Raw genomic sequence first — 10,811 nt, forward strand, 5'->3', positions numbered from 1 at the left:
TGGCTCAGCGGTAGAGTGTTTACCTAGCACACATGAGGCACTGGGTTCGATCCTCAGCACCACATAAAAATAAAATAAAGGTTAGTTAAAACAATGGATGGGATGCCTGATCTTCAGGCACCTCCACAAGAAAAATACTTTTCAATATAATTACAGCATTATTTATAGAAATAGTGCCCCAAATTTTTCACATGAAATGACAGCTGAGTTTTTTTCACATCTCCCTTCCTCCAGAAGGAATACAGTAGTACAATATTTGGCATTAGCAATCGGCTTTTGGGAAGAGATACTTTAAATTTTTAGTTCTGAGAAATTTATATGATGGTACTTGGCTGAGATTTCTAGAAATTGCTGAGAATAAACAAAAGGGACTCAAGCCATCTTTGGGTGAGTATTAAAAAGGGAGAGATAGCTAACATCTTGGGGTGGATAACAGATAAAAATCAAACTTTACTTCTCCATCAATATTCTCAATTGAGCAGCCCTAATAAGATTCACAGAATATTAAAAGTGAAGATTTATTTAGACTCTTAGCCACATTCTTCATTTTTCATCAAAGAAAATGGCTACGTAAAACTTGAACCTCAAGATTGATGAGGAAATAGGAAGCACAAAAGTGATATGAGTCAAGGATCTGTAACCAGATAAATGATCTTCCAAGGTACTATAAGACCCTACAGATATGACTAGAGAACTAAATTTCCTCTTTTTTAAAAAAGTGCCATTGAGTTTGATATAAATGATTTCAAAATTATTGTTTATGAGCACTTTTAAAATAGTTTCTTCCTAGAAACTATTTTAAAAATTGTTAACTTACAATCTACAACATAGACTTAATTTTTTTCAAATGGATGTTTTAGATGTGGTAGAATCATTGATAAATGAAGTGCTACAAACACAGTCTTCTGGAATTCATGGAGACATAAAGTCTCCCTATATATTCATGAAGACAAGATGAAGAAAGATAGCAATACGGTATAGTTATAAGGTTAGGTGATTTCATAATTGTCTGTTGAACAGTAACGAAGAGTGTTTATTAATGGAATTCATCAGCCTGGAAGGAGAATTACAACAGGGACTATAGGGATTTATCCTTGGTCTTATCCTATTCAGCATTTTATCAGTGACTGAAGACAATGAGGCAGCAAGCTTCCAACAATTGAGCACCAAGTTGAGCTCTTCTGGAACAAGAATCAGCACTGTCTAGGTTAAGCTAAGTTTTTGACTCATTAAAAGCACAAATATTCTATTTAAGATTCAATACGTGCCCCACATTCATAAATTTGTATTTCAGCTAAAGTCTGGCTTCTACTATTGCCATTAAGATCTGTTCCAAGTTTCCATTCATCACTTAGGACCTCTTATTTTAATAGAAAACCTTGTTTGGCCCTGTTTCACTTCTCTAATTCTTAGAATTTTGGCCACAGAATAAAATAAGATGAGAATTTGGCACTAAAGAACATCCTTGTTCCCAAGTGGGTTTTAGCCAAAGCATTCATTGATTTCAATGTGTGTGGGTGTGGGCTTGTGTGCATTTTAAATTTAGATATTGCTGAGGTGTTTTGAATTTGAACTGTTTTCCAAGATATGACCTGAGCCCAGTCTAGATGAAGGCCCAGTTTCTACTTTCTTTTCCCACTGTGTTTGCTTCCTTGAAACAGACAAATCAACCTATCTGGTTCTCAAAAGTTCCCATTCATATATTTAGAGTACCATTGGCTTATTTGGGTTCCCTTTGTTTTCTGATGTCTTGAGAGTTAACAGTTTAATATATATAGTCATTTAATCCTTACAAGAAACTAATGAGGTTGGTATTGATGAAGAAATGAGATTCCAAAACAGTGAAGAAATTTTTCAGACTCTCTAGGAACCTTTTTCCCGGTGCCTCTGTTTCTAGTGGTCTGATACAACATCTGACCATTACACATGCACCCCTGCTTAAGAATCTTATTGGTCACAAGCTATTTAAGTATTTTTATGGAGCCCTATCTCAGTTGTTTTCACAACTACAAATTTCTTTCTTTTTTAGATATTTCAACTGGATCATCTGTGTATGTTTTAAAAAAATATTTGGCCTGAGCAAAAGCATGATATAAAAAAATCTTTATTTATATTCTAACCTCTTCTTTCAGTACTATCTTGCCACCTACAATATTCTATGAAGTTTTACAAATGACTTTAACTCTTCAGATATAAATCCCACTCATGTATTCCTTGTGATAGATTTTGTTACAAAATTCCTTTAATAGCTATGCTTGCAACATGATAAGGTTGGTAAAGTATTAATTCTCTAAATTAGCCAGGCTAAAATGTACTGTTTTATGAATATTAAAAGATGCTTTAAGGTATTTTGATAAAATGCTAATGGTACTAAACCTTCCCTTAGCAAACCTCATTTTATTAAAATTATTTAGAAAGAAATTACTGAGTCTTCAATTTTTTTTCTCTCTCTCTCATAATAAGCAAAGGAAGCACACTGTACTTAGCTGATAGAATTCAGAAGAAAAATCTGGCACTGGTTCTACTTATACAATGCCTCTGAACTAATGGTCTCAAAAAATCTTAAAGTCATTTAGCTTGATACACCTACAACCATATATCTTGATTGGTACCAATTTTAGCTTTTTATCCCAGAACAGAAAAAAATATACAAAACTCCCAAATACAATTAATAATTTGTGAGCTTTCTTTATCTTAATCTATTTTCAATTGTCTATTAAATCCAGTGAACCAAAGACAGTATGGTGATAACTTTAGCTAAGATATAAAAATTAAAACAGAGAGGTTTGATAATTTCCTAAAAATACAGAGTCGATTTCAAGGAGAACCAAATAAAATTTTGTTTTCACTTCAGTGTTACATCTATTATAACAGAGTTGTCACCCTCAGATATTCAATATCCTTTGTAATTAAATTTTCATCATAGCCTCCTGTGACTGGTTTTCTGCAGTACTCTCTAGTATTCCTTTGATCTGATTATCATAGTTCATTTAAAATCTCAACTGTGTGTGAAACATTTATTGGATCATAAATCAGTGTATACATAGTATACGTTGGACAGCCATGCCTCATAGGATATGTGGACTTTAGTTCTCCTTAAACTAGCAGGAGTTGAGGAATTAAGGGGGATTAATCAAATTGCATAAATAATTCTTTTCAAGGGTCAATAAAGACTTCCAATAACCTATTAAGAAGGTAGGAACAACCCTGATTAAGTCAGACTTAGTTTACTGTGATTTATTTTCATTTTTCTTCATCTTCTATGTAGTTATAATATTAAAAATCTATGCTACTTGGGCTGGGGATGTGGCTCAAGCGGTAGCGCGCTCGCCTGCCATGTGTGTGGCCCGGGTTCAATCCTCAGCACCACATACAAACAAAGATGTTGTGTCCACCGAAAACTAAAAAATAAATATTAAAAAAAAATCTATGCTACTTAGACTAAATTAAATTCATTCAGAATCATTAAAAATAATAAAAGTTAAAATCTTTTAAAATCATATTCCCTGTAAACTAGATCACTCACAGACAATTATATATTTCTCCAGACTTTCACCTAAGTGCATATAAATATGCACACATACATTTTACCAAAGTGGAATCACACTCTACACACTTATATGCAACTTTATTTTTAAAGATTTTACTTAACACATATAATACATATCTTTTCATGTCATTACTATATCAGTTCTGCCTCTTTCATAGTAAAGAATATATTAATATATAGTATATGTATAACATTGTATTGAAATTTCATAAATTATTTTTACTCATGATTAAATGTTTAGATGTATTTCTAAAAGTGCATGCATGTGCTCAGTTAAAAGAATTCACATTAAAGTTAGACATGCTAAAATGTTTACCCAAATTTTTGAGCCTATTTATAATTTCAATTAATGCTAAATAAGCTAGTTCACTTACTTCTGATTTGGTCTCCAAAATTCTTAGTTCATAGTGTAAAGAAACAGAATTATGTTCACAGCAATACTTGGTTTTCCTTAACCAAAGTCTTAAATTATAATTTACTTCATATGACTCCCACAAATACCTAAATGCTCACTGAGAAATTCAGCCCCTTTTACTAAATGCATTATGGCATTTTTATATCATTTCATCATATGTGCAGCAAGGTTAAAATTTGTACATTTAAGAATGTACATTCGTTAATAACATGACTCTCCATACATTCATTCCACTCTTCATCCAGAAATTAAGAAGTTATTAAATATAATTCTTGGATAAATGATATATTGAAGCAAAAACTTAGAACACAAGGTCTGAAGCTGAAGTAAGCTCATGACAGTTCTTCCAGAGGTCAAAAGGAGGAAAGATTGGATAACAGATACAAAATCAGATAGTAAAAGTGTGTTTTAGAGTAAAATGACCATGGTTAACAATAATTTATTGTATATTTTATTTCAACATCTAGAAGAGAGGATTTTGAATGTTCTTACCACAGAAAATAATAAATGAGGTGATATATATGCTAATTACCCTGTTCCATCATTACACATTGTATACATGTACTGGAATACCACACTGAACCCCATAAATATGGCAATTATTATGTATCAATTAAAAATAAAGTAAAAATACATAAAATGACTATCTAAGGGCTCTAGCGAATACAGTAAAACCCAGTATATCCAATTAACTGTGATTTCACTTTCCACAGTTTCAGTTGCCAATGGTCAATTGTGGTCTGAAAATACTGTACAGTACAATAAGATATTTGATAGAGAACATTCATTTAACTTCTACTGCAATATGTTGTAATAATTGTTCTATTTTAAGTTATTGTCAATCTCTTACTGTGCCTATTTGTAAATTAAATTTTATGTATGTATGCATAGGAAGAGCAGTATATGCAGGTATACCTTGTACTACTGTTCTTTATTTTCATTGCATTCCCCAGATGATGTGTTTTTTACAAATTGAACACTTGTGACAACTGATTCAAGCAAGCCTATCAACATGGTTTTTCCAATAGTTGAGATGGTCATTAGTATTTTTAACAATAACATTTTTAATCAAGATATGTATATTATGTTTTAGGCATAATGTTGTTGAGCACTTGGTAAACAACAAAATAGTAAACATAACTTTTATATGCACTGAGAAACAAGAAATTCATGTATCTCGCTTTTTATTGTAATATTTTCTTTATTGTAGCAGTCTGGAACTGACCCTTCAAAAATCTCCAAGTATGTTTGTATAGGACTTGGTATCATACATGGTTTCAGGCATCTGTAGAATGTCTTGAAACTTATCTCTCATGAAAAAAGTGGAGCTACTGTGAGCAAAAGCAAGCATATTTGGGGGAGCAGGGTACCAGAACTTAAGAACAGAGTCAACATGGAGCGAATTTCTGTTTTTATTGTTTTGGTATGAGAGAAGATTGAGGTGGTGGCACAGTATGAGGAAAGGACCCTACTCCTTGCCCCCACTTCTTGGTACCATGTCCCAAGCTGCTTTATTCCACCAACCTCTTTCACCTTGATGTTCCACCTCACCTCCTGCCCAGGGCAACGGAGTTGGCCATTTATGGACTTAGACCTCTAAGTCCCAAATAAACTTTTCCTCCTCTATGTTGTTCTTGTCAGGTCATTCAGTCACAGCAACTAAAAAGCTAACTAAAACAGATTTATTCCAGGAATGGAAGATTTTTTTTTAAGAGAGAGAGAGAGAGAGAGAGAGAGAGAGAGAGAAATTTTAATATTTTATTTTTTAGTTTTCGGCGGACACAACATCTCTGTTTGTATGTGGTGTTGAGGATCGAACCCGGGCCGCACGCATGCCAGGCGAGCGCACCACCGCTTGAGCCACATCCCCAGCCCAGGAATGGAAGATTTTCAACATACAAAAATTTATAATCTAACTTATTTGTAAGAAAAAAGGAGAAACTCTTATGCTCCTTTCAATAGATGAGCAGTAAGCATTAACAAAATTCAACTACTTAGGAGAAAGCTTTGACCAAACTAGAAATAAAAGGGAACTTCCTCAACTTAATAAGGCATTTATGAAAAATCTATGGCTAACATAACAGTTAGTGGTGAAATATGAAACTTTTCCCCTAAGATAAGGAATAAGGCAAGGATGCCTGCTCACAACACTTCATATTATACTGGAGGTCTTAGCCATTGCAATACAGTGATTAGAAGAATATTGAATATAAAGGTTGTAAAATAAAAGTAAAGTTGCTCCATTTGCAAATGATATTTTTTAAAAACTATTAAATCTTAAGGAATCTATGAGTCCTAAGAAATAAGTTACCCAAACTAAAAAATGTGACTACAAAGGTCTCAGTATACAAGACTAATATATAAAAATCAACTGTTTCTATATAGTAGAAATAAGTAATTGGAAAATGCAAAAAAAAATTAATATATTTATAATAGAATTTTAAAACCATGAAATATTTAGGAATAGGTATAACAAGACTTTCAAAACTCCAAAACTGAAAACAGCATAAGATGGAAAAGAGGTTTTTAAAGACTGAAATAAATAGAGGTGTATATGTTCATGGATTCAAAGAATCAATATTAGGATGTCAATTATTCCCAAATTAATCTATAGATTCAACACATTTCCTGTAAAAAGTACAGCAAGATTTTTTTAAAAATTGATAAGCTGATTTCAAAATTTATATGAAAGTGCAAAATATCTATAATAGCCAAAGTCCATTTTTTAAAGTAGGAAAAGTTTGGAAGGCTGACACAGCTAATTTCAAAACTTTATAAAGCTACAGCATAAAGACAAACTACTTTTAGTGAAAGGATAGACAAAAGAATGAAAAGATCAAAGGAATGAAACAGAGTCCAGAATGAAGTCTGCACTTATATAGTCATTTTTACAGAAATGCCAAGATTACTCAATAAAAAGAGCTAGTCTTTCCAACAAGTGGTATACCATATGTTCTTTTGCTTATTTTTTTTTTACCTGTACAAATGATAAGATTTTCTTGTTTTTTTTAAGGCAAAATAGTATCCCAATGTGTGTGTATACCGTATTTTCTTTATCCATTCATCCACTGATTGGCACCTAGGTTGATTCCACATCTAAGTTATTTTATTATTCAATGCTGTATGAACATGGGAGTACAGACATCTCTTCAACATACCACTTTTTTCTACCACATACCCAGTAGTCAGACTGCTAAATCATATGACAGGGTTTTTTTTGGCATCTTTTGTCTTTTTTTTTTTTTAAAAAGAGAGAGTGAGAGAGGGAGAGAGAATTTTAATACTTTTTATTATTTGTTTTCAGGGGACACATCTTTGTTTGTATGTGGTGCTGAGGATCGAACCCGGGCCGCACGCATTCCAGGCCAGTGCACTACGGCTTGAGCCACATCCTCAGCCCCTCTTTTGTCTTTTTTATAATAACCATTCTATCTCATGTGAGATGATATCTCATTGTGGTTTCAATTTGCACTATTCTGAAGATGAGTGCTTTGAGCCTTTTTCACTTGTGCCTGTTGGCTATATGTATATCTTCTTCTAGGAAATGTACATTCAGATGTACATTTTTAACTAGGTTATTTGTTTTCTTAGTATTGAGTTATAAAACATTTTAACTATGTTATTTGTTTTCTTAGTATTGAGTTGTATTTTTTACATATTTTGGAAATTAACCACTTACTGGATATATGGTTTGAAATTATTTTCCCACATTTCACAGGTTTTCTCTTCATTTCATTGTTTCCTTTGCTGTACAGAAGAAATTTAGTTTAATATAATCTCATCTGTCTATTTTTTATTTTGGAGCCATATCCAAAAATCATTGCCCAGACCAATGTCATGGAGCTTTTTCCCACATTTTTTTTCTATTTATTTTTTTATTTTTAGGTGGACATAATATCTTTATTTTATTTTTCTGTGGTGCTGAGGATCAAACTCAGTGTCTCCTGCTTGCTAGGTGAGCACTCTACCACCGAGCCACAACCCCAACCCAACATTTTTTTCTTATAGTCATAATCTCAGGTCTACATTTAAGTCTTTAATCTATTTTGAGTAGATTTTATATGGTTTGAGATAAGTGTCTAATTCATTCTTCTGTGTGTGGATATCAAGGTGTCCCAACACCTTTTATTAAAGAATCTGTCATTACCCTATTATGTGTTCTTAGCACCTTTGTTGAAAATCAATTAACTGTAAATGCATGGATTTATTTCTGGGCTCTCTATTCTGTTCCATCTATGTGTTTGTTTTATGCCAGCAACCTGCCATTTTGCTTATTGTATCTTTATAGTATATTTTGAAATCAGACAGTGTAATATCTCCAGCTTTTTGGTGAAGATTGCTTAGGCTATTCAGGATCTTTTGTAGCTGTATATGAATTTTATGGTTGATTTTTCTATTTCTGTGAAAAAATCACTGGGATTTTTATTGGGATTGCACTGAATCCATAGATTGCTTTGAGTAATAAGGACATTTTAACAATATAAATTCTTCCAATCCATGAACACAGGGCTATCTTTCCATTATTTGTGTCTTTAGTTCCTTTTGTCAGTGTTTCATGGTACAGGTTTTCAGTGTAAGGTCTATTGCCTCCTTGATTAAATTTACTCCTAATTGTGTTATTAAATTTGTAGCTCTTATAAACAATATTGTTTTCTTGAGTTCTTTTCTGGATCTTTCATTGGTGTGAACAAACATTACTGGGTTTTGTATGCTGATTTTACATCTTGCAAACTTTACTGAATTCACTTATTAGCTTTAACAGTTTTTTTTTTGGTGGAGTATTTAGTTTTCTTTTTATAAGATCATGTCATCTTCATACAGCAACAATTTTATATTGTATTTTTCAGTAGAAAAGAATGAACCTTGATTCTTTAAAAATGAACTGAAATGGATCACAGAACTAAATCTAAATGTTAAAATTGAAAAATCCTAGAGAAAATTTATAAGAAGGAAATTTTTTCAAACCTGGGCTAGCAAGGTTTTTATTTTTTAAAGTAGATCACAATGGGCAGAAATCATAAAACAAAAAGGAATAATTTACATTCATCAAAACTTAAAATTTTGGGCTTCAAAGACATTGATAAGTAAATGAATAAGCCACGGGACAAAAGAAAACACCTGCAATACATATATGTAAGACTTGTATACATACTTTTATAACACAATAATAACAAGACAATTAATGAACCTACAAAGGCAAATGATTTGTATACACTTCATAAAAGACCATAGAAACACATGAGATAATAACATGATTAGTCTTCAGGGAAATGGAAATTAAATCTACAGCAAGATATTAGTTTCATGCCCATTAGAATGGATAATATTTAAAAGATTAGTAATATCAAGTGTTTGTGAAGATATAGCATAATTTTACCCACATTTTTCTAGTGAAAATGTAAACTAGTGTTAACATTTTGAAAAACAGTTGCATATTTCTTAAAATATATACCCATCATAAAATCCAACCTGTCTACTCACAGGTATTAAAGAAATAAAAGAGAAACAACATATATTACACATATGTACACAAGAGTACACAAAAGTCTTATTAATAATAGTCAAAAATTGGAAACAACACAAAAGTCCATCAATAGGTGATTCAAATTTTTAAAATATGGAATACAAAAAAAATTGGGAACAGCACAAAAGTCCATCAATAAGTAACTCAATTTTTTTAAAATATGGTATATAATAGAATACTACTACACAAAAGTAATGTACTACTGAAAATACACAACATGAAGAATCTCAAAGTCATTATGCTGAGTGAAAGAAAGCAGATGTAAAAAGTTCACACTGAATGATTCCATTTATTATTTTTAAAATGCAATAGTCTATAGTGACAGCAGCAATTGGTGGTTCTATGGGCCCTGGGTCAGAAGGAAGAATGACAATAAAACAGACAACAGGACACTTTGAGGGTGATGGAAATTTTTTGTGTCTTCATGGTAGTGGTGCTTTTAAGAATGCATGCAACCATCAAAACTCATTGTATAATATAATTTAAGTAGATGTGATTATATTAAAATAACTTTAACAAAGTTGATAAAAAATTTTAAAGCTAGATATCTTATTAAAATAATTATAATACTTTAAGCTTTTTTTGCAATTTTTATTAGTTCTTTTTAGTTATGCATAACATTAGGATTTGTTTTGACATAATTACAAAACATGGAACATAATTTGCTCTAATTCAGTCCCCAGCATTTCCCTTTCCTGTCTCCTCTTAAAGTAAAATTAATCAAACCACACTGAGTGCATACAACCTTCAATAGAGTATTTCTATAGAACTATAGATAAAATATTGATTAATTTATAAATCAGTTATAGAATAAAAATGGACATTATACTTCAAAGAAGAGGCAAATCTAAGTGAGGCAGATGGCAGCAGACATATAGATAATATTTCATAATTTATCACTCTGCTCATCTAAATAGGTCAAATAATGAGTACCATGGTTAAAAACTTGAACATTTACTTTTTAACTCCTAACTACATAGAAGATAAAACAATTTTTCAGTGATAAAATTAGTTTGAAGAAAATATTTGTGAGCCCAAGGGTGACAGATTATGAGAGTCATCATAAAAGAAGCAGAAACTAATGCTTATGTTCTCAACATTCTAAGGCTCTTTTCTCTGCACAGAGCTACAAGAAGCACCATGACAATTTAGACTATTTGATTTTTAAAAAGATGAAAGGAAGTTGAGACACATCAAAAATCAGATCAATTTCAAGGAATGAAATAGAAGATGCCATCAGAAGCCTACCAACCAAGAAAAGCCCAGGCCCAGATGGATACCCAGTTGAGTTCTACAAGACCTTCAAAGAAGAACTAATACTA

The sequence above is a fragment of the Callospermophilus lateralis genome, chromosome 5 (assembly GCF_048772815.1).
Source record: "Callospermophilus lateralis isolate mCalLat2 chromosome 5, mCalLat2.hap1, whole genome shotgun sequence".
NCBI lineage: Eukaryota > Metazoa > Chordata > Mammalia > Rodentia > Sciuridae > Callospermophilus > Callospermophilus lateralis.